General features: G+C 44.0%; 1 protein-coding gene and 1 non-coding gene across 3 annotated transcripts in view; both read left to right on the top strand.

Moving 5' to 3' along the window:
- Nucleotides 1–21,328: 21,328 nt before the first annotated feature.
- On the top strand, nucleotides 21,329–21,492 carry LOC127483357 (U1 spliceosomal RNA). The gene has a single exon (XR_007909549.2). It is a non-coding gene; the product is annotated as a U1 spliceosomal RNA (small nuclear RNA).
- Nucleotides 21,493–24,844: 3,352 nt separating this feature from the next.
- The window catches only part of SMARCAD1 (SNF2 related chromatin remodeling ATPase with DExD box 1), an 82,333-nt gene continuing 81,628 nt past the window's right edge, over nucleotides 24,845–25,549 (top strand). Inside the window, exon 1 of one of the 2 annotated variants that reach the window (XM_008267592.4) lies at nucleotides 24,845–24,975. The gene's annotated coding sequence lies outside the window, so the exon portion shown is untranslated. Of the gene's footprint in view, nucleotides 24,976–25,010; nucleotides 25,298–25,549 lie in introns of those variants that run through there. The other variant, XM_008267591.4, reaches the window with a different exon arrangement.

Genomic DNA, 25,549 nt, shown 5'->3' with positions numbered 1-25,549 from the left:
CTAGTCCCGGTCGGGGCGCCGGATTCTGTCCCGGCTGCCCCTCTTCCAGGCCAGCCCTCTGCTGTGGCCAGGGAGTGCAGCGGAGGATGGCCCAGGTGCTTGGGCCCTGCACTCCATGGGAGACCAGGAAAAGCACCTGGCTCCTGGCTCCTGCCATCGGATCAGCGCGGTGCGCCGGCCGCAGCGCGCCGGCCGCGGTGGCCATTGGAGGGTGAACCAACGGCAAAGGAAGACCTTTCTCTCTGTCTCTCTCTCTCACTGTCCACTCTGCCTGTCCAAAAAAAAATAAAAAAAATAAAAAAAATAAAAAGATACTACAGAAGAAGCCACTGTGGTCACAGGAGATGACAGCTCCAGGTGCATTACTGCCCAGAAGCACTTCCCGTGGGACAGACAAGGTGGTAGAAGATGGTGATGCTGATGATCCTGTCTGTAGGGTGAGCTTACTGTGTGGATTTGGGCCTTATTTTATTTTTAATTATTTGAAAGGCAGAACAAGAAAGAGATATAGAGAGAGAGAGGGATCTTCCCTCTGAATGTTCACTCCTCAAATGCCTGCAGCAGCCAGGGATGAACCAGGCCAAAGCCAGAACTCCATCTGAGTCTCCCCCATGGGTGGCAGAATCCAAGGATGTGAGCCATCATGCACACAGCTGGATGGGAGGCACTTAGCACTGTGGTATTGGAGGTTAAGCCTCTGCTGGCAGCACCGGCATCCCATGTGGATGCTGGTTTGAGTCCTGGATGCTCGACTCCCTGCTAATGTGCCTGAGAAAGCAGCAGAAGATGGCCCAAGTCCTTAGGCCCCTGACCCCTGGTGGGAGACCCGGATGAAGCTCCTGGCTCCTGGATTTGGCTTGGCCTGGCCCCAACCTTAGCAACCATTTGGGGAGTTAACCAGCAGATGGAAGATATCTCTTTCTCTTTCTCTTTCTCTTCCTCCTTCTCTCTCTGTATCTCTGCCTTTCAATAAATAATTCGATCTTAAATAAATCAATCTTAAAAAAAAATGGATGGGAAACATGGAGTAGCTGGGACTCAAACCAGGTACTCTGACATGGAATGTGGGCCTCCCAAACAGCAGTTGAACCTGCTGCACCATAGCACCCACCTTACACCATTTTTTTTTTAGCAAAAAAGTTTTATTTGGTCCATACTTATAAAATATGCAGTTACTCGTATTTTAACTACAGGATATTGCTGAATCATTCCACCAAAGATTTAAAAATTTCTTCAGCATGAATTGTGAGATATTAAATTTAATATGTGGCACCTTTAACCCTTTGGACAGATCCAATCCTTCGTTCTCAAATCAGCCTCCCTTAAATTCTTCCTAGCAACCTTTTTTTTATGCATTCATTTATTCAACAAAACTTTCTGAGAACCTCACGTGACAGGCCCTGATAATGTACAACAAACAGCACGGTCTCTGTGTAATTGAATAAACAAGGGTAAGCAGGCATTATGACAGCACACAGCAGAGATTTACCAAGCATAGGAGTTAGGCTGAGACATTTAAAGAAAGGCAATGTCAAAGTGAAGATTTCAATGAACAGAAACTAGGAAAGCAAATAAATGAGTAGTTCAAAAAATAAAACGCATATTAAAAAGTATGGAAATCAGTGACACAATCAAGCTTCCAAAATAACTTTGCTACAGTTTAGAACAGTTTAAGAATTGAGTGCAAAGGAGGAGATATGGCCAGAGAGTGCTGAACTGATTTTGAAATGCTTTATAAGCTGTTCAAAGGAATCTGGATCTTCTAAGGGCAATAGAAGTCTTTGAAGAGTTTTCAGCCTTAAAACAACATGATAAGACCTGTGTTTTAAAAAGATTAAGTAGGGTGTTTTTTTTTTTTCCTTTAAGGTGCTTCTCAAAACCAAGCAACCTCCCAAATCCTTGTAATTATGATTTCCATGAACCTCAGCTATTTTAACATCTGATATTTCTCTTCACTTACAGAGCTATCCCAATGGAATAAGCTGTCTCCTGTGGTATCAAGTAATCAATTTGCATGTGAGGCTCTCTTGGCTATGAGTTTCCAGGTGCCTGGGTCAAGGGCAGAGAGTAAGAGCAATCGTTTTTAAAGCTCTGATTTATGAAATATTCCCCTTTGAAGAGTTAATGGCAATTGCACATAGAATATTATATGTTAGACTAGTGGCATGGAAAGATCTCCATCAGATATTTCTGAAAGAAGTGCAAAATGCAGGAAAGTGTCTCCTTACCCATTTTTGCATAATCATGGCATCTCACCATACACGCATGTGCCCATCAGTGTCTGTGAGTACATGTTTCCATAAGTTTCAATACGATGACCTGAATATTAATCACAGGATCTGAACGGAATTCCTGCTTCCATTTCCTCTTGCTATATTCTTATATAAATGCACACTTGACACCGCAAAACAAACAGAAAGAACCCACCAATCAACTCCCACTAGGAACCTCAGATTCATCCGTATTTTTCAATTAATGTGACTATATATATATATATATATAGTCAAAATTATCAAATGACTTTACTACCTCACTAATCAAGTGCTTTCTTCACAATGCCAATCACCTACACTCAAAGCGGCACCTAAGGTGTTTCCAGTTTGTCCATCCATTCCAGAATTTTGACTTTTGTGCACACACCTTCTGTCCTGTAACTACTCAAGGATTCTGCTGTGATCTGGATGTGGCTTGTCCCCCAGAGGTTCATATGCTGGAGGCTTTGTACTTCGTGTGGCAGTGTGGAAGTGGTAGAAACTTTAGGAGGCGTGGCCTAGTGAAGTCACAGGGCACATCCCCTCAGATGAGATTAAGGTAGTTCTCCCAGAGCACTTAGTTCTCATGAGAAGGTCGCTATAAGACAACAAGCCTGATCACTCCCCAGCCTCCGAGGTTTCCTGTCTTGAAAGTGAACTCTATCCTATGTGCTCCTGCCACTGCGATGCCATCTGCCATTTGGTCCTCACCACAGGCAAGCAGAAAGTTAGAGCCATGTCCTTGAAACTCCAGAATTGTGAGCTAAATAAACCTCTTTTCTTTATAAAGCAATCCAGCCAGTATTTCACTATAGTAACAAACAGACTATACAGACATAGTCACACATACATATATTGGAAAGATGGCATGATTCCTCAAGACTGAGATTATAGAGGGAGTTGGCGTTGTGGCACAGTGGGTTCAGCTGCCATCTGTGATATTGGCATCTCTTATCAGAATGCCACTTTGAATACCAGCTGCTGTGTTTCTGAACCAGCTCCCTACTAATGTGCTTATCTGCCTTTCAAATAAATAAATAAATAATTTTTAATGGGATTATAGAGAAACTTCCTACAGCATGTATTTCTTATATACAGGCAGTCACCTTCAATGCTGCAATAGACATTCTTTTACTATATTCTTTCCTGTTGCTATTTTCATTTCTGTAATGTAGATTTCAAGTGGTAGAATTACTGAGTTGGAATATATTTTATTTTTATTTTAAGTTATTTTAATATTTATTTATTTGTTTGAAAGGCAGAGTTACAGAGAGGCAGAGGCAGAGGCAGAGAGAGAGAGAGAGAGAGAGAGAAAGAGAGAGAGAGATCTTTCGTCCGCTGGTTCATTTGCCAGATGGCCGCAACAACCAGAACTGTGCCGGTCCAAAGCCAGGAGCCAGGAGCTTCCTCCAGGTCTCCCATGCAGGTGCAGGGGCCCAAGGACTTGGGTTATCTTCTACTGTTTGCCCAGGTCAAGCAGAGAGCTGGATCAGAAGTTGAGCAGCCAGGACTTGAACCAGCACCTATATGGGATGCTGGTACTACAGGGGCCAGCTTTACCAGTTATGCCACAGTGCTGGCCCCTTACTAGTATCTAATTGATGTTGCCATATGCATTACATAAAACTATAATTCACATTTCCACTAACAAGGTGAAAATATACTCTTTCTTTCATTTCTACCAGAAAGAGGTATCAGATTGTTTAATGCTAATTAATTAATTGGTTATTTCTGAGCAGATGTTACATGCACATCATTCAACAAGGAGCAGATACAGAACAGTATGGAGTAAAAAAACACCTACTTTTGGCCACCACCGCGGCTCAATAGGCTTATCCTCCGCCTGCAGCGCCGGCACACCGGGTTCTAGTCCCAGTCCGGGTGCCAGATTCTGTCCTGGTTGCCCCTCTTCCAGGCCAGCTCTCTGCTGTGGCCTGGGAGTGCAGTGGAGGATGGCCCAAGTGCTTGGGCCCTGTACTCGCATGGGAGACCAGGAGAAGCACCTGGCTCCTGGCTTCAGATCAGCGTGGTGCACCAGTCACAGCACGCTGGCCGCAACAGCCATTGGGGGGGGTGAATCAACGGCAAAGGAAGACCTTTCTCTCTGTCTCTCTCTCACTGTCCACTCTGCCTGTCAAAAAAAAAAAAAAAAAAAAAACTACTTTTATTGCTGTTCTCCATCCGGTTTGCTTTGCTTCTTAGATGCAACCAATGGAATCAATCTGCAGGTGAATTAAAAAAGGCATTTCATGCACATACATGCAAATACATACACATTGTATACTGTTTTCCCCATCCAGTTTTTGATACTAAATCCTACTATCCTCACTATTCCGCACATTGCTTTTTTACTTCATAGTGACATTTGAGGAACCTTTCGACACTAACCTTTTTGTGAACCTCCTTTCATACGGCACTCTAAGAATGTATATACGTATGTTTTTAATTGTACAAAAAAGGATATCACACATGCTGTTTTGTTAATCTTTAAATTGTAAGCTATACACTCATCTTTTAAAATAAAACCTAAACCTCTTCATTTCAGCTGTTGGAAACTCTGTACAAAATTACCAATTGCTCAGATCAAAAGCTTCAAAGTATACACAGACTTCAAAAAAGTTCATGGAAAATGGAATTAAAAGATGAATTTATTTTGGTGCAAAAAATTCTTGCATAGTCTTTTAAAAAAAAGATTAATTTATTTGAAAGGCAGAGTTACAGAAAGGCAAAGGTGGGGGAAAGGGGGTGTCTTCCATCTACTGGTTCACTCCCCAAATGGTGGCAATGGCCAGAGCTGGGCCAATCTGAAGCCAGGAGCTTCTTCCAGATCTCCCACATGGGTGCAGGGGCCCTAGCACTTGAGCCATCTTCTATTGCTTTCTCGGGCCACAGCAGAGAACTGGTTTGGAAGTAGAACAGCTGGGTCTCAAACCAGCACCCATATGGGATGCTGGCACTGCAGGCAGTGGCCACAGCACTGTGTCCCCCACACACACATAGTTTTTTCATAATACACATTTTCCATCAACTGTTTGAAGACCCCCTGGTATCTGAGGATTTCCAAGTATTTTTTGCACCAAAATTCATTTAGCTTTTAATTTTCTTTTCCATGAGCTTTTTGAAATCCCCAAATAACCTCAACCTTTCGCTTTCTCCCATCACATATTCATCTGTCAGGATATTTTGAAGTCCAATTTTTTCCAACCTGCTCTGCTACCACCCTCATGCAATCCACCATCTCTCGAATAGATTACTCCAAAAGTCTCCTAATGGTCACCACACTTCTACCCCTCTGTTGGTTCTCAACCCTACAGTCAAGTGGATACTTCCAGCATGTAGGGCAGATCACGTAACTCCTTGGCACCAAACCCTGAAAAGTCTCCCTGTTACTGTCAGTTGAAAAGCCAAAACACTGTGTTGGCTTACAAGGACCTACAGGATCTCGCTCTGTAACTTCCATCCCTAACTTCCTGCTGCTCACTCCACTCACTCTGGCCTCTTACTGTTCCTTAAGGTACCGGTCAAGTTCATAAGTGAAGGCCTTTCATTAGTTGATTGCTCTGACTTCTCCTCAAACCTATAAGATTCATCATCTTCCAGTCTTAGGTAAAATCTTATCAATGAGACTGTCCCAGCAGTCCTCATCCCATTATGTTCTCCACCCTTATCTTTTCTATAGCATCTATTCCTTCTAACATAAGATATAATGTATTACTATATTTATTATTGTTGATCCTTTCCCACTATGTGAAAATCTCAGGGGTGGAAAACATTATTCTGTTCACTGAAGTAAACAAAGTGCCCAGAACACTGCTACATGGGAGACGCCAAATAGATATTAGCTGAATAAAGAGTCATACAGGGCATCAGTGACCTTTATCAACCTTACCACCTAAGACACACACACACACACACACACACACACACAACTTAAAAGCAATTAAAAGGGGCCAGTGTTATAGTGTAGTGGGTTAAGCCACCACCTGCGATGCTGGCATCCTGTTTGGACACCAATTTGTATCCTGACTGCTCTATTTCTGATCCAGCTCCCTGCTAATGGCCAATGAAAAGCAGCAGAAAATAACCCAAGTGCTTGGGCCCTTGCCACCCACATGGGAGACCTGTATGAAGCTCTGAGCTCCCAGCTTTGGCCTGTCTCAGTCCTGGCTGTTGCAGCCACTTGGGGAGTGAATCAGCAAACAGAAAATGTGTGTGTGTATGTGTGTGTGTGTGTGTGTAACTCTTTCAAACAAATAAATAAATCTTCTGAAAAATAAAAATAGCTAAAAAGCCAAGCAAACAAGCACCAACCTCTCAAGTGTAGAAACAGTGAAGGGGCAGGTTTTGTGGCACAGCTTTGGACACTTGGCATTCCATGTCAGATTGCCAGTTCAAGGTCCTGACTACCCTGCTTCCAATCCAGCTCCCTGATAATGCAGCTGGGAAGACAGCAGATGATGGCTCAAGTTCTTAGGTCCCTGCCACCCAAAGGGGAGACCCAGATGGGGTTTCTGGCTCCTGGCTTTGGTCAGACTCAGCCCTGGCTAATGCAGTCATTTGGGGAGTGAAACAGTAAATGAAATCTCTCTCTCTCTCTCTCTCTCCAATTCACTGCCTTTCAAGTAGATGAAATTAAATAAAATTTTTAAAAAGAAACTAAACATTTGCAGCACCCCAAATATTCTTTATGTGGCCTCACATTTTCATCCCTTAACATTCTTTTTAAAATATGTATTTATCTATCTATCTATCTATCTATATATATATACACACACATGTATATTTTAATGCCTATATGTTCATAATTAAAAAAGGACATACAGACACAGCTCTGAACTTGCTGGATCCAAGTGCCTCTTGACTGTTAAAATTTAAAACACTTTTCCCAAAACCTTTACAGCAATCAGTCCACTTTGGTGGCTCCGCCTTGTCAGCAGGCTTGTTAAAACATTCATGAGGCCAGCACCGCAGCTCAATAGGCTAATCCTCCGCCTGCACACCGGGTTCTAGTCCCGGTTGGGACGCCAGATTCTGTCCCGGTTGCTCCTCTTCCAGTCTAGCTCTCTGCTGTGGCCTGGGAAGGCAGTGGAGGATGGCCCAAGTGCTTGCGCCCTGCACCCACATGGGAGACCAGGAGGAAGCACCTGGCTCCTGGCTTCGGATCGGCGCAGCGTGCAGGCCTGAGCAGCCATTTGGGGGGTGAACCACCGGAAGGAAGACCTTTCTGTCTCTGTCTCTCTCTCTCACTGTCTAACTCTACCTGTCAAAAAAAAATCGTGAATAAATGCCATTCTCAGGGTTTCTGCCTCAGTGAGTAAGAGAATTTCACGTTCCATAAGCTGCCAAGCGACACTCATGTTGCTGATTGAGGGCCACACTTTGAGAGCCGATGGTCTCCCTAAGTTCCTAATATTTAGCCACGAAGTCGCACATCATCATGGCTTCACAATCACTCTTGTTCCTCCTGGTCAGGGCTAATAGCTCCTTCATTTTGTCTCTCTTTGGAATTCTTTGCTTCACTTGTTTCCTTGCTTTTCCACTCAAGTTCTATCTTAGTGGTCTTCTCAAAAAAAAAAATTTTTTTTCTACCAAAGGTTGTGACTATTCCCTTCATTTCAGTTGTTGGTTGTTTGATTTATTTCAAGAGCAGATAACCTTCCCTGCTTTCTCATCTGGAGGAAGAAATGGATCCTGCGGTCCACGAGAGCCCTGTGATAACGCGGGCTTGACTAACTCCTTGATCACTTTCTCACAAGAGACTGGCCCAGACCACCAGGTAAGACCCACCACATGCATGACTGGCAGCAATGGAGAAACATAATAAATGTGTGTGGTTTTAACCTGCTGGTTTTGGTGAGTAATTTTCTATGTAGTAATAGATAATTAATACATATATAAAAAATTGAAATTTTTCTATGAGAATTTCTGAAACTCATGAAAGCCTAAGCATGCTTCAGGAAGTTGTGGAAATTTTAAATTAAATGATTTTTTTGATCACAAAAATTTTTGTTAATCCAAGCATAGTTCTTTCATAATACACATTCTTCATGAACTTTTTTTGAAGACACCATGTATAAATTGTACTAGCTAAAACAGACAAGGATAAAGAGTGGAAGCTTATTAGACTATTAGAACATTGAAGACTACTGTACATTTATTTTGCTAGTCTGTGGATACTTGTGCAGGCAAAGGAATAATAGGATTGCTATGGAAACAACATACATTATATATACCTGTTCTTATGTCCTCTATTAACAGAAGATGGTTAGTTGCTTTAAATTTTGGAGGGTTTCTCTTTTTTCTTCTTTCATTCTTTATAAACTTTATGTTCATGTAAAAACTCATCTGAGGCTGGCAGGGTTTCTTCTAGTTTATAATTTATAGCAACACAGAATACCTATTTTTAATGATGCAAAACAATCTTTGGGGACAGTTCTTAACAGGTGCATGGCAAACATCTGCTTCCAAGACAACAATAACTGTCAATTTCAAAAAGGAATGTGTTAGAATATGGCTGTATATCAGTAACAAGGTACTTCAAAAAGTTTGTGGAAAAGGAAATTGAAAGATCAGTTCATTTTGGTGTGAGAAAATTTTGAAATTCATGCAGCTTTTCATAATATACATTTTCTTTTTTTTAAGATTTAAATATTTATTTGAAAGTCAGAGTTACACAGAGAGAAGAGAGGCAGAGAGAGAGAGTGAGGTCTTCCATCCGATGATTCACTCCCCAGATGGCTGTAACAGCCAGAGCTGAGCCGATCCGAAGCCAGGAGCCAGGAGCTTTTTCCGGCTCTCCCACGCAGGTGCAAGGGCCCAAGGATTTGGGCCATCTTCTACTGCTTTCCCAGGCCATAGCAGAGAGCTGGATTGGAAGTGGAGCAGCCAGGTCTCAAACCAGTGCCTATATGGGATGCTGGCTTTTCAGGCCAGGAGGTTAAGCTATTGTGCCACAGTGTAAGCCCCCATTATATACATTTTCTACAAACTTTTTGAAAATCCTTCAGCTTGTTAAGAACTGAAAATAATCATGAATCATTAACTAAAAAGATGTTTTAAAGAAAATAGGCCACATATGATTACATGTTTTTCCTTAAGTGCACTAAACCTTTTATTTTGAGGTTATATCATTTTAAACAAATTAATATATTTTTAAAATTAATTTGATAACTCCTATATCAGTAGAGGACAGTTATAAAAGTCATGAGGAACACGAACACAAGCAACTTAAGCAACACTTGGCAGCTGAAATACTTTATGGAACTTAGACCTCTAAGGTGTTTACAACAGAGTCCACCTAGCCACAAAATCCTCAAGTAGAACACAAATTCTTTTTCAAGTGCTAAGAATCTTTCCACCTAATGTTATCATTTGCAGGCTATAAAACCAAAGTTGGGCTAATGGTAGTGTCTTGACTGAGGGCTGGCATAGGTCAAGGACATGCTCACACGTAATACACATGCATCCCCATCCTGATCTCAGTCTTGTTTTACCCTTTTCATTCCAAAAGCTACATTCACGTTCTCACATGCAAGATTGTTTGCATATCTAATAGTCTGGAGAGAGATGAAGTGCTTTACCTACTCCCACACAGCTCGGGCTGAGATTAGAATAGGGATTTTCTTCTGCCTATTTGAGCCAACTGGTCCAATCAACAAATTCCTCTCTATGACCTCCTTATCCACCACCACACAATCCTTCCATATCAAGTATTTCTTATCAAGCAGGGAATATAAATATGTTGAGTGAAAAATGGGTTTTAGAAGTTATTCTAGGGCCGGCGCCGCGGCTCACTAGGCTAATCCTCCGCCTAGCGGCGCCGGCACACCGGGTTCTAGTCCCGGTCGGGGCACCGGATTCTGTCCCGGTTGCCCCTCTTCCAGGCCGGCCCTCTGCTGTGGCCAGGGAGTGCAGTGGAGGATGGCCCGGGTGCTTGGGCCCTGCACCCCATGGGAGACCAGGAAAAGCACCTGGCTCCTGGCTCCTGCCATCGGATCAGCGCGGTGCGCCGGCCGCAGCGCGCTGGCCGCGGCGGCCATTGGAGGGTGAGCCAACGGCAAAGGAAGGCCTTTCTCTCTGTCTCTCTCTCTCGCTGTCCACTCTGCCTGTCAAAAAATAAAAAATAAAAAAATAAATAAAATAAAATAAAAAAATAAAGAAGTTATTCTAAATGTTTTATTTGCTTAGAGTTTATTTAGAATGAGTTTGTGTTATTGTGAATTATTTATCTGTATATATTATTATATAAAGAATATAGATAATAAGTCTTTTATTTTATTACTCTTTTCTAAGTACACAAAAATGTGTAAACTAATATCTCCATACTAGAATCATTCCTTTAAATTATTTATTTTAAGAGACAGAGAGGGGTTGGCGCTGTGGCATAGTAGGGTAAGGTGGCCCCCTGCAGTGCTGGCATCCCATATGGGCTCCAGTTTAAGTCCCGGCTGCTCCTCTTCTGATCCAGCTCTCTGCTATGGCCTGGGGAAGCAGTAGAAAATGGCCCAAGTGCGTGGGTCCCTGAGCCAGCGTGGGAGACCCAGAAGAAGCTCCTGGCTCCTGGCTTCAGATCAGCTCAGCTCTGGGCATTGCAGTCATTTAGGGAGTGAACCAGTGGAGTGGAAGACCTCTTTCTCTCTATGTAGCTCTACCTCTCTCTGTAACTCTTTCAAATAAATAAAATAAATCTTTAAAAATGGAAATAAAAAAAAAAGAGAGACACAGAGAGAAAGATAGCTCCCATTCACTGGTTCATACCCAAACACCACCAACAACTGGAGATCGGCTGAGCTGAAACTGGGAGCCTGCTAGACTCAATCCAGGTCTCCCACATGACTAGCAGGAATCCAATTATCTGAGCCCTCACCACTGCTTCCCAGGTCTACCTTAGCAGGAAGCTGGAGTCAGGAGCAGGAGCCAGGTATCAAACCTAGGTACTCCAATAAGAGACACAGACATCTTAAATGCTGGGCTAAACACATGCCAGAATCTTTTTTCTTAAAATGATGCTCCTTTCACAGTCAACTTCGTGATGAGGGACTGGAATTCAGGCACAGTAAAGACCTGTTTGGTTTGTGACTCATGCTATATAGCTTTTGGGTGGCTTGGTGCCTGTGGCAGTTCAGGCCTGTGATGGCATATCATTGCTGGAATAATGACTTTCCTCCTCACTTGAAATCATTCATCAGATGGATAAGTACATTCAATAGTTCAACTTATGTAGGCTGAATACTGCAAAAGCAGATATGGGAATTATACTGTTATCACGCCTTTCCAGGACTTTCACTAATGACTCACATTTAAGCAGTTACATCAGGATCTCTAGTTTCCTCCTATAATTCAATCTCAAAACCCAACCCTAAATTTCACAGATGTTTGTATACCAAATGACTAAAAGTACATTTATACCTTCCCACATTATTTAATATACCTTCCCACATCATTTAATCTCCTTAAGCATGATGAGTCTTACTCTGAGCCTGTCATTCAATCATATGGTCTTTACACAGCATCCATGTCAAAAGGCCCTTCAATAGCCTGTCACAAAGCTCGAAGTCTATGAGAGGTGACAAAGAATCACATAAGTCATTTTAAGATGTAATGACAGGGCCAGTGCTGTGGCGCAGCAGGTTAAAGCCCTGGTCTGCAATGCTAGCATCCCTTATGGGTACCAGTTCGAGTCCTGACTGTTCCACTTCTGATCCAGCTCCCTGCTAATGCGCCTGGGAAAGCAGCAGAAGATGGCCCAAGTGCACCCATGTGGGAGACCTAGAATGGATTCTGCCGGGGCCATCCCAGCCATTGTGGCCATTTGGGGAGTGAATCAGTGAATAGAAGACCTCTCTCTACCTCTCTCTGGAACTCTCTGAAATAAATAAATAAATCTTAAAAAATATAAAAAGACGTAACAACACATGATAGGGAAATACTATGTGTTCTGAGGATGATTGAGCCAGGGCATGAAAGACAGTCAGCAGGATGAAGTGGATCAGAACATCACCAGAATGCAGGAGAAATGTTTCCAAGCAGGTGGAAAACTGAGGAAACTGTGAGAGAGAATGGAGCACGGGAGGAACAGACATTCAGTATGGCTGGAGTTGGGCTAGGAGGGTCATGGCTAAAGATGAGACTGCAGAAGAACAATTCTTTGTCTACAAAAAATGTCTGCTTACTTATGATGGTACTTGAAAAAGTTCATGAAAAAATAGAATTGAAAGATAAGTTTATTCTGTTGAAAAAATTTTGAAACCCACACATAGTTGTTTTTACGGTATATTTTCCATGAATTTTTTTTTTTTTTTTTTTTTTTTTTTTTTTTTGGACAGGCAAAGTTAACGAGAGAGAGAGACAGAGAGAAAGGTCTTCCTTCCATTGGTTCACGCCCCAAATGGCCGCTATTACCGGCATGTCGCGCCAATCTGAAGCCAGGAGCCAGGTGCTTCCTCCTGGTCTCTCATGTGGGTACAGGGCCCAAGGACCTGGGCCATCCTCCACTGCCTTCCCAGGCCACAGCAGAGAGCTGGACTGGAAGAGGAGCAACCAGGACAGAATCTGGCACCCCAACCTGGACTAGAACCCGGGGTACCGGCGCCGCAGGCAGAGGATTAGCCTAGTGAGCCACGGTGCCAGCCCCATGAATTTTTTTTTAAATATTTATTTTATTTATTTGAAAGGCAGAGTTACAGAGAGATGGGGGAAGAGACAGATCTTTCATCCACTGGTTCATTCCCCAAATGGCCACAATGGCTGGGGCTGGGCCCAGTCGAAGCAAGGAGCTGGGAGCTTCTTACAGATCTACCAAGTGGGTGCAGGGACCCAAGCACTTTGGCCATCCTCCACTGCTTTCTCAGGAGCATTAGCAGGGAGCTGGATCAGCAGGGACACAAACCCTCACCCACATGGGATGCCAGTGCTTCAGGCGACAATTTAACCTACTATGCCACAGTGCCTGCCCCTCCATGAACTTTTTGAAGACCCCTTGTGTTTGGTGGTGATTCAAACTCAATTAATTTCCTCACTGACTTGCTGATAATTCAAGCTCAGCTTTTCACTGAGTAATTAAAAACCAAAGCTAACCTGAGAAGATACATTGCAGAAACAGCAACTGATATGAATTTATAACAAATATTAATTAATAAGACATTATTTTTCATAGGCAGGAAATTAGTCCTAGAAGTTTAAAGTTTGGGTAGAAAGGTATGAGGACCAGAATAATAATCCTTTATGACGTAATGCCTTGAACAGAGATACGTTGCACCCACCCTCCTCTCCACTCCCTTTACAGAACACACAGAAGTGTTCGGAGCCTAGCGCTTGTGTGCAGATATTCCTTCTAGTGGGGCAGTCTTATTCCATCCTCTTTGTTTGTCCTATTCCAATTCATCCTTTCAGGACCAAAGTCAATTGCCATCTCCTTAACAAAGCATTTCTCCATATGCACAGTCGGTTGTATGTGTTCTGTTATACTAAAGTACATCATTTGTAATTTTGTGACAGCCCTGTGGTGCCCTGTCTGCTCCATTTGATGACTACTCCTTATTTGCAGCATCTAAATCTGATGGTCTCTGTATCCCTAGCACCAAGGCACTGTAACTAGCCTAAAAAATGCAAAGCTATTGGGATAGAAATCAAATGAGTGGCCAGCAGGGTTTGGGGGAAGACAGAGAGAAAAAAGGAAATTTGGAGAGGGGGGTGAAAATATTCTATATATCAGTGGTAGTGGCATTTACACAACCATATGTATTTTTCAAAACTCATAAAACTATACCTTTTGCTGAATGTAAATTATTATTTTAAAAGATTATAAAATATATATATATATATATGAAAAGGAATATCTATCTCTTCTCCCTCTCTCTGTAATTCTACGTTTCAAATACATAAAATAAATCTTTAAGAAAAATGGAATAAGGGAATGAACATGAATGAATAAAAGACAACAATGCAGCACGTACTTAAGAGTTAATTTCCTTCCTAGGAATGTTTGCGTTTCTGAAGCACCATTTTAAATCTTTTAATCACAGCAATCCTAAGCACAAATAAAACTTTAATGGTTGACATTTTAGGTAAACTCGCAAGAATGCTGAACAGATGAATTTCTAGGAAGTCCTTAAATTATTCTAACTTTCAGTACACTTATAAATTACAGAAATAGGGTGATCCTTCCTGGTACACTAACTCAAAAGTGCTTTTCCAGTCAATATCAGAAATACGTTAAATTAAGAAGACAGCAGGTGTGTCTTTGCTACAGAAAGATCAAATCGAGCCAAATTCTGAACATGTAGAACTCATAAACTATTTTGTCTATGTTGTATTTTATCACATTAGATGTCTGATCTTTTTACAATGTGTTTTAAGATTATCCATCTATCAAGTTATCCTTAAGTAGCTATAACATGATGATAATCTGACAGCAAATTAAAATGATGTTGAATGAGACTTTGGATGGATTACTAACCTATTCTCCCTCTGTAATACTTAGTTTCAAATTTGTCTTAGGACATAAATTTAAACACTGACTTCTAATTTAACTGCCAGTAAAAGGCAGTGTGTTTCTCCACAGGTATGCACACACCACACCCACTCCATGCCTCACGAATTTCAATCTGTGCTCAGAAGAGAAAAAAGCCTAAAGTAAACAGTGACATTTGAAACCTATATAGAGTATCATGGTACATTACCTGGAGCAATGTCTGGCATCACATAAAACTTCCATTTGTTTATTTCTTCTTACTGAATTATAAATTCAGCATTTTCTGCAGCAACACTGGGAGAGTCAGAAAGAGCCCATATCTGTTTTCCAGTCTTAGGTCTGTTTCCTACCAGCTAAAACACGGGCTATGCCACAGCCATTTAATCATTCCAAGACTTAATTTCCTCATTTATAGCATGTAGAAATAACATCTGCATGATTATAGTCAGGAATAAATGAAATGACACACGTCTTTTATAAATTGCAAATGTTCCAGTATTTTTATGCTGGATTCATAACATGCAGTCTTTCTCTGAAGAAGTCTGTGTCCTAATATCCTCTTTTTTTTTTTTTTTTTTTTTTTTTTTTTTGACAGGCAGAGTGGACAGTGAGAGAGAGAGACAGGGAGAAAGGTCTTCCGTTGCCGTTGGTTCACCCTCCAATGGCCGCCGCAGCTGGCGCGCTGCGGCTGGCGCACCGCGCTGATCCAATGGCAGGAGCCAGGAGCCAGGTGCTTTTCCTGGTCTCCCATGGGGTGCAGGGCCCAAGCACCTGGGCCATCCTCCACTGCACTCCCTGGCCACAGCAGAGGGCTGGCCTGGAAGAGGGGCAACCGGGACAGAATCCGGCGCCCCGACCGGGACTAGAACCCGGTGTGCCGGCGCCGCTAGGCGGAGGATTAGCCTAGTGAGCCGCGGTGCCGGCCCCTAATATCCTCTTTTTTAAAAAAATTATTTGAGAGGCATGGAGACACAGAGAGAGAGAGATTCCATCTGTTGATTCATTCTCCAAATTCCAACATTTGGAGCTAGACAGGGCTTATAGCTAGGAGTTGAGAACACAGTCCAGGTCTCCTGAGTGTGTGGCAGAAACCCAGTTACAGGAGTCATCACTACTGCCTCCCAGGGCCTACACTGAAAGGAAGTTGGCTAGTCTCTTCTTATAAGAATTCTAGGGGCTGGCGCTGTGGCATAGCGGGTAAAGCTCCACCTGCAGTGCTGGCATCCCATACGGGTGCCAGTTCAAGCCCTGGCTGCTCGACTTCCAATCCAGCTCTCTGCCATGGCCTGGAAAAGCAGTGGAGGATGCCCCAAGTCCTTGGGCCCCTGCACCCACATGGGAGACCTGGAGGAAGCTCCTGGCTCCTGGCTTAGGATCAGTGCAGCTCTTGCCGCTGTGGCCATTTGGGAGTGAAGCAGTGGATGGAAGACCAATCTTTCTCTCTCTCTCTGCTTCTCAAATAAATAAACAAATCTTAAAAAGAATTCTAGTCATATTGGTTTAGGATCCACTGATATGACCTAATTTTATCTTAATTACAGGCTCTATCTCCAAATACAGTTATATTCTGAGATACTAAAGCTTTGGATGTAAACATGAATTTTGGGGAGGCAAACATAATTTCTTATAGCATTGTATCAGGAGCCATATAATGTCAAGTTCACCAGATCTCTCCATTGTAAGGAAATATTTTTCTTTGTAACTAATGAAGCATGTGTGGCATGAAAATTTGAAGACCTTGTGGAATTCCTTTTACTCATTGTTCTTTAAAAAAATATATATTAATTCATTTATCTGATCAGCAGAGTGATAGAGAGAGAGGGAGAAAAGAGAGACCTTCCATCTGCTGGTTCACTTTCCAAATAAGTGCAACGGCCAGGCTGGGCAAGAACACAGCCAGGAGCCCAGAGCTCCAACCAAGTATCCCACATGGGTGGCCCAGGTCCACTACCTAGGCCATCCTCCATTATCCTCCTAGGGAATAGCAGGGAGCTAGACTGGAAGTGGAGCAGCTGGGCCTGGAACCAGTGCTCCAATATGCGATGCCAACATTGCAGGCAACAACTTAGCTCATTGTACCACAATGTTGGCCCCATGTGGCTGCAGGGGCCCAACCTCTGTTTGGCCATCCTCTGCTGCTTTCCCAGGCGCATTAGCAGGGGTGTGGGTCGGGAGTAGAGCAGCCAGGACTTGAACCATTTTTGCACGCAATGACTTAATAACCTGCTACTCCACAACGTCAGCCCCAGGATTTCTTAGTGTCATAGAGCACTAGGAGTTCCATGATCTTTTGAAATCAAGCACAATTCATAATATATACATGCTGTTTTGCAAAGAGGTGGTACACATTTTTAAAAATCAGATTATTAAATTTTTATGACCATACATAAACTTTCCCAAATTAGAAACTAGTTCCTTGGTAAAAGAAGTAAATATTTGCTTACAAATTGGTGATTTATGGCCTAGTTTCTTGTTACCAAGAAAGAAAGATTTTATTTAGTTTTGTGGTTTGGTATCTCGTCTTTCCCATTTCATATTTGTGTGTGGGAGGTAAGATTCGTTTGTACAAGTTTCCATCACCAACCAGGTGTAGTTGACGTTTCAAAGATACTACGTGAAGGAGGGATCCAGGCTTGCAAATCTCATTTTTAATCTCCACTCTTGCTTACTTTTTTGTTTGGTTTCTTAATCAACTCAGTTCACATTTGGAAGGGTTGCTCCTTTCTCTAACTGCTTCACAGGTTTATTTATGTAAATAAAAAGCAAAAAGAAAGAAAAGTAAAATTCCCAAAAAGTCTTTCCTTCTGTTTTATGAAGAAACTTGAGGGTGCCATTAACCATTTCCACTGAGCTTATTTCAAAACTAATAGGGGCCGGCGCCGTGGCTCAATAGGCTAATCCTCCACCTAGCGGCGCCGGCACCCTGGGTTCTAGTCCCGGTCGGGGCACCGGATTCTGTCCCAGTTGCCCCTCTTCCAGGCCAGCTCTCTGCTGTGGCCCGGGAAGGCAGTGGAGGATGGCCCAAGTGCTTGGGCCCTGCACCCCATGGGAGACCAGGAGAAGCACCTGGATCCTGCCTCCGGATCAGCGCGGCGCGCCAGCCGCAACGCACCAGCCGTGGCGGCCGTTGGAGGGTGAACCAATGGCAAAAGGAAGACCTTTCTCTCTGCCTCTCTCTCTCATTATCCACTCTGCCTGTTAAAAAAAAAAAAAAAAAAACAAAACTAATAGGTCAGCGCCATGGCTCACTTGGCTAATCCTCCACCTGAGGCGCCGGCACCCCGGGTTCTAGTCCCAGTTGAGGCGCCGGATTCTGTCCTGGTTGCCCCTCTTCCAGTCCAGCTCTCTGCTGTGGCCAGGGAGAGCAGTGGAGGATGGCCCAAGTGCTTGGGCCCTGTACTCGCATGGGAGACCAGGAGGAAGCACCTGGCTCCTGGCTTCAGATAAGCGCATCGCACCGTAGCGGCCATTTGGGGGATGAACCACCAGAAGGAAGACCGTCTGTCTCTCTCTCTCACTGTCTAACTCTGCCTGTCAAAAAACAAACAAACAAAACAAAACTAACAGGTCATTTGCAGGATTTCGATGGCTATAACCGAAACATTTCACTTGAAGACGAATAGGGACCCTTGATGTAACAATTTATTTCTGAAATCTCAGTGACCACATCAGAGTTGTCCTGCCCACAAAATCCTAGTTGATGGTCTATATTCTAAGAACTTTATCTTTACAGACATGTTGAATCACATAAAGCACCTTGATACAAATTAGAAAGGATGCTTGAGGTCAGCGCTGTGGCTCAGAGGGTGAGCGCCACAGCCTGCAGCACCAGCAACCCATATGGCACAAGTTCAGGTCCCAGCTGCTCCACTTCCAATGCAGCTCCCTGCTAATGAGCCTGGGAAAGAAGAGGATGGCCCAAGTGCCTGGACCCCTGTACCCACTTGAGAGACCCCAAAGGAGCTCCTGGCTTCAGACCAGTGCAGCCATCCTGGGGGTAAACAAGTGGATGGAGGACTCTCTCTCTCTCTCTCTCTCTGGAGTGAACCAGTGGATGGAGGATTCTCTCCCTCTCTCTCTCTCTATTTCTCTGTATAACTCTGCCTCTCAAATAAATAAATAAATAAATATGAAGGAAGGAAGGAAGGAAGCAAGGAAAGGAGAGATGAACGGAGGGAGAGAAGGGAGGAGGGGAGGGAGGGAGAAATGATGATGCCTTTCTGTGATTAAATAAATATTTCTGGAAAAGAGCTGTCCTTAATATCATTTACAGTCTTGACAAAGACAAATTAGATACTTTTTTGGGAAATCATTCTTCTCACAAAGAAAGCAGAGAGAAAATGTGAGAATGCATGAGTCTATAAAAAGATGATTTTTGGACTCAGCTACCCAAAACTTGAGCATAAGATTTCCCAGCAGTTTCTCAGTAAGGGGCTTTAAGATATTGGGAAAATGAATATTCTAATTCTTTTTTTTTTTTTAAGACTTATTTATTTATTTGAAAGGCAGAGTTACAGAGAGGCAGAGGCATAGGCGGGGCGGGGCGGGGGTGGGGGGGCGGGGGTAATCTTCCATCTGCTGGTTCACTCCCCAGATGGCCGCAACAGCCAGGGCTGGGAAGCTTCTTCCAGGTCTCCCACACAGGCGCAGGGGTCCCAGGACTTGGGCCATCTTCTACTGCTTTCCCAGGCCATACCAGAGAGCTGGATCAAAAGTGGAGCAGCCAGGACTACAAGAAGCAGCTTTATCTGCTACGCCTCAGTGCCAGCCCTGGATATTCTAATTCTAACTGAAAAATTCAGGACACTCAAGACAAAAATGTAGGAAAACATTTGGATACGTTCCAACTATCTATTACTACATTACAGACTAATAAAACATTTAATGGCTTAGGTATTTTATTAGCTCTCCTTGATTTTGTCTATCAAAAATCTGAACCAGGCTTCCAAAATGATTGAAATTTGGTCCGCCTGCTCCCATTTACTAGTTGCAATACTTTTAGAAAGGGATGTTTTCCCTCTTCTGTTCTTCGATCACGTCGTAGAAGCCTTCATAGAGCAAAGGCAAGACAAAAGCTTAATCCTTTCATTTGTTTATCAGTTTTCATGACAATGAATTATCTTTTGTTTCACCCTCCAAAGTCAACCAGATTTTATAAACCTGTCATTAAGAACTTGCATGTTAAAACCCATTTGATAGTTTTCAAATCACTTTGCAACTGTTAATCTTCTGAAGCTGGAAGCTGCTCCATCATCATTGGTCAGTGAACAGCCTTTGCAAGTTGACCTCTGAATCTTTTCGACATGATGTCACTGGTCTGATAATTTTCCAGGTTTTAGTATAGGAAGGTGTTCCAGCTTGCACTTTTCCAGTCACAGACTGGAGTCTGCACTTTGTCCATACTCTCCTGGCATACAGACTTCTTCTTCTTTTTTTTTTTTTTTTTTTTTTTGACAGGCAGAGTGGACAGTGAGAGAGAGAGACAGAGAGAAAGGTCTTCCTTTTGCCATTGGGTCACCCTCCAATAGCCGCCGCAGCCAGCGCGCTGTGGCTGGCGCATACCGCGCTGATCCGATGGCAGGAGCCAGGAGCCAGGTGCTTCTCCTGGTCTCCCATGGGGTGCAGGGCCCAAGCACTTGGGCCATCCTCCACTGCCTTCCCAGGCCACAGCAGAGAGCTGGTCTGGAAGAGGGGCAACCGGGACAGAATCTGGCGCCCCGACTGGGACTAGAACCCGGTGTGCCGGCGCCGCAAGGCGGAGGATTAGCCTAGTGAGCCGCGGCGCCGGCCCAGACTTCTTCTTGAAATACTTGATAACCACACAATTTTCTTTCCCTTGTAAGTCACTTGTTCTTTTGAACCTCTAAGTAATGTATTTGCTTCCTTTGAAGTCAAAAGTTTACTAGAGGGGCTGGCATTATGGTATAGCATTCCATGTGGGTGCCACTGCTCCACTTCCTATCTAGCTTTCTGCTAATGCTCCTGGGAAAGCAGCAGAGGATGGCCCAGTCCTGGCCATTGCAGCCATCTAGGGAGTGAGCAAGCGGTGGGAGATCTCTCTCCGTATGTCTCTTCTCCTCTCTAACTCTGTTTTTCAAATAAATAAATTTTAAAAATAAAAGTTTACTAGAAAATGTCTTGGTGTTGGCTCTGTGGGTTCATATTCTCAGGAAAATGATGTTCTCTTTCAAGAAAAAGTTTCAAATATTTCTTGAATTGCAGTTTTTAGTCCTTTTGATTTGCTTTGATCTTGCTATGATTTCCTTTTGTAGCAATTCCTATTATAATTATGTTGAGGGGCCAGCACTATGGCATAGCAGGTAAAATCACCACCAGCAGTATCACATCCCTTATGGACACCAATCCTGGCTTCAAACTTCCAACCCAGCTCCCTGCTAATGAGCCTGGGAAAGCAGTGGGAGTCCAGGAAGAAGCTCCTGGCTCCTGGCTCCTGGCTCCTGGCATTGGCCTGGCCCACCTCTGTCCTTTTCAACCATCTGGGGAGTGAACCAGCAGATCAAAGATTCCCTCTCTCTGCCTCTGTCTTTCTGTAATTCTGTCTTTCAAATAAATAAATAAATAAATTTGTAAAAAAAATCATGCTACACTTACCTGGCAGGGGAGATACCATGATCACAAAGGTGGTTTTCCTAGGGCAAGGCTTATCCATTGCACTCCGGATGTGCTGACCTCTGCGATTTCCCCAAATGCGGGAAACTCGACTGCATAATTTGTGGTAGCGGGGGACTGCGTTCACGCTCTCCCCTGGAAAAAAAAATCATGCTAAATCTTCTTTGTTTACCTTCAATACTACCTTTTCCTAAAATGTATTTTTTTTTATTTTTAAAACTTTTTTCCCCCTTTTCAGCCTCTATTTACCCTCAGGTGTTATCTGTATATTCATATGCTCATTTGGTTTAATATTCATTTTTTAAAATTTTTTAGAACTTTTTTCTTTTACTTTCTTTTCTTCCTTTCTTGAGTTCTGTCATCTTTTTTTTTTTTTTTTAAGTTTTTTAATTCAAGCATTTGAGAGCCAGAGGTACAGAGAGACACAGAGAGAGCTCAAGTGCACTGGTTTTCACCCTGAGTGGCCAGTTAGGCTGGGGCTGAGACAGGAACCAGCAGCTGGAAATGGGGAACGCAATCCAGGTCTCCCACATAGGTGGCAGGAGCCTAATCACTTGAGCCATCATTACTGCCTGCTAGAGACATATACATAAGCTGAAAGCGGAAGTCTCAGGAGCCAGAGATGAATGGCAAATGCAGGCACTCTGAAGCGGGTTATGGGAGTCTTAATCAGCCAAACACTCAGCCCTTTGCTCATATTTTTTAAAAACTGATTTATTTGTTCAGACATGGCATGTATTATTTGGTCTTCAGAGAGGTAAATAAGTAAAAATGTGGTCATTTGGAGGGCTAATTAAGTAAAAACGTGGTCATTAGCACGGGGTCCAATGTAAATTGCACTCTTATACAAGGAAGAAATTTGGACACATACATACAGAGTGCCAGTAAAATGGTAAGGTCTCATCTGTGACGCCATCTTAGGCTCTGGCCCTGTCACCATTTTGTACAATAAGCTCCATTCTAAGCCCAGCCTGACTTACTAGAAGTCAGGTAGCCAAATTGGCCAATCACTAGCGTCAGCTCCACCTTCAAAAATAAACAAGCCCATTCTTGATCATTCAATAAATGTGGCAGAACAATCTCACCCTTAGAACTGGGGAAGAGTAAAATCCCTATCCTGGAATATGGGGAACAAGAAGATATGTTCATTCAGAATCTGTGCCTTGGGGCCTACCCTGTGGCATAGCACTGCACTGCACTGTGCCTGCAGTGCTGGCATGCCATATGGTCACTGATTCAGGTCTTGGCTGCTCCACTTCTGGTCCAGTTCCCTGCTAACATGCCTGGGAAAATGTCAGAGGACAGCCCAAGTCCTTGGGCCCCTGCACCCATGTAGGGGACCTGGAGGAAGCTCCTGGCTCCTGGTTTCGGCCCTGGCTTTTGCAGCCATTTGGGGAGTGAACTGGTGGATGGAGGACTTCCCCACCCCCCACCGTCCCTCCCTCTTTCTCTCTGTAACTCTTTCAAATAAATAAATCTCCAAAAAACAATCTATGCCTTCATTTTTATTTACTTATTTATTTTTAAAAAATTTATTAATTTATTTGAAAGGCAGAGTTACATATGGAGAGAAAACTCCCAATCGCTGGGTCACTCTCCAAATGACTGCAAATGCCAGGGTTGGACCAGGCTGAAGCCAAGAGCCTGGAACTCCATCTGGTTCTCTCACGTGGGTGGCAGATGCCTAAACACTTGGGCCATCCTCCACTGCTCTCCCAGGCACATGAGCAGGGAGCTGGATCAGAAGTTGAGCAGCCAGGACTCAGGGCGTGCCAGCAACACACCACAAGGACATTATCCATGCACCGACCTACCCACCCACCTCACCCTTGGCCTTCACTTTTAAGCATGCTTTCAGTTCCTAAAATTCTCTGCTTACAGAGCCTAGAGAAAGTCTAACTGTGCCTTTTCCTTTTGTTCCTACTCTGGACTAACAGTGCGTTTATATCCCTAGGCTAAAAAGTAGCAAAAAGACTCCTAGGTCAAAGAAGTCACAAAGGGTGTGGTAAGGGTGGAGTTGCCAAATAAAACACAGGATGCTTTGTTAAACTTGACCTTCAGATAAACAACAAAGTGTAAGCTCTGAGTATTGCATCAGACATACTTGCGCTAAATTAGTATTTGCTGTTTAAAATACAAATTTAAGTTAACAAGCATTGTTTTTCTCACAAATATAGTATTAAAAAAACCCACTCTAGTTAAGGTCAGAGTTGACATTTAAAAAAAAATTGTTTCTTAATCAAAATAATTAGAGAGAGCCAGCGGGCAATCTTCCACCCGCTGGTTCATTCCTCAAATGGCTGCAAACTGCTGGGACTGGGCCAGACCAAAGCAAGGAGCCCGGGATTTCTTCCGGGTCTCCCATGTGGGTGGCAGGGGCCCAAGTACTTGGGCCATCTTCCACTGCTTTCCCAAGGCGTAGCATAGAGCTGGATCAGAAGTGGAGCAGCCGAGATTTGGGCCTTGCAGCCATGTGGAGGAGCCTGAAGAAGCTCCTGGCTCTTTGTCCCAGCTCCAGCCATCGCCGCCATTTTAGGGGTAAACCAGCTATGCAAAATCCCTCTGCCTCTTCCAGTCGCTCTGTAAATCTGCCTTTCAAATAAAATTAATCCTTAAAAAAAATAGATTGCCTGCTTGGCCCTAATGTTGGACAACGGGAGTGCATATTAAGGTAATGTTTCTGGCAAGATAAATGAATTGTAACATTCCACTGTAAGAACGGTCTGGCCAACAATGGGGAGCACGGTCAAACGCTTAAAGTTCAACAATACCGGACTTTCTTTTCCCTTACTAATTCCTTCACATTTGAAAGCCTCAGCTGCGGGGCGGAGCAGTGCGGCAGTAGCTTACCTGCTGCCTGGCACAAAGGACCTCTGGTTCTGGACCTGGCTCCCCCACTTTCCCTCCGGCTCCTTGCTAAGCTCCCGGGAAATCGGCCGGAAGACGGCCCCAGTGCCCTTCCACCCACTGGAGCCCCGCTGAAGCTCCTGGCTTCCGGCTTCGGCTGGGCCAAGGGGCCATTACATTAGGGAGTGAACCAACAGATGGAAGATCTCTTTCTCTGTAATTCTGCCTTACAAATAAATAAACCAATCTTTCCAAATAAATAAACCAATCTTTTAAAATTATATTAAGAAGGAAAGCCTCCATTTCCTTATTTTGTACAAATAGGTTTCTTAAAAGGATTGGAATTATTAAAACAGCACAATAGTCTTACGCTATCTATATTATAAACAGGTTATAATATGTAAAATATATGATGTAGTATGGGTATTTATCCTCACTGTGTTATTTTTATTGTTCTGTATAACACCTTTGCACCTAACTTGTAGAAACAGTTGTAGAAACAAACGGGCAGAACAATCCCACCCTTTAAAAGCAGGGGAAGAGGCTGGTACGAATTACCATGACAACGGCGCGCGCCTCGACATTTTTCGCTGGCGCGTCGCTTGGGAAGAAAAAAGCCTCGGCTGCGTATTGCGTCATCATTACGCGCTCGGTAGGGCTCTCAGGGGTGTTTTGGAAGGTCCCGCCCCGGCTACCGTCGCCTCACGCCAGGAATAATTTTTTTTTTTTTCTTTTCTTTCAGTCTTTGTTACATCGCGCAGAGCCTGCACGACCGTAAGTACTGATGGAAGGAAGAAAGAGAAGGAGCGAGAGATGCCCCAGCATACTCTCCGCTGAACCTCCCCGTGTGTTCTTGCTTCTGTCAGCTTCCTCTCAGCTGGGATCGCGCCGCGTCAACTTCCGGGCGGGTGCCCGCCAGCACGGCCTCCGCCGCTCCCCTCCTTTGGCCCCTTTGTGTCCCCGCAGTGTGGAGGCGCGGGCCCTGGCAGGTCCTTTCTCGAGGCAGGGGGCACCGTAGTGCAGGGAATCTCTGTCTGTGGGCGGGCACGCGGCCCGCTGGGGGGTTACACTGGGGAACGTGCCTGCGCGTGCCGGGGTAAGAGGAGGTTGCACGAGGGTCAGCTCGTGGTTCGAGTAAGGAGGGGCGGGAGCGGCGGGAGGGGCGGGGTGGGGGGGGCGGACGGAGGAGCGTGCAAGGCAATGGAAATTTTAAAAAGACACCACTGTCCACCTCCCGATCCTTGTGGCCTAACAATGAATCGCAGCCATAATAGTCCAGAGCCACTGGCATGTTTGCGGGCCCTGTATTGCCTTGGAAAGGAACTGCTGTGGCTTTGTAGTCTCTGTT

This window comes from Oryctolagus cuniculus, chromosome 8, assembly GCF_964237555.1.
Source record: "Oryctolagus cuniculus chromosome 8, mOryCun1.1, whole genome shotgun sequence".
NCBI lineage: Eukaryota > Metazoa > Chordata > Mammalia > Lagomorpha > Leporidae > Oryctolagus > Oryctolagus cuniculus.
Note: the sequence above shows the minus strand (reverse complement) of the source record. Positions and strands in the feature narration are given on the sequence as shown.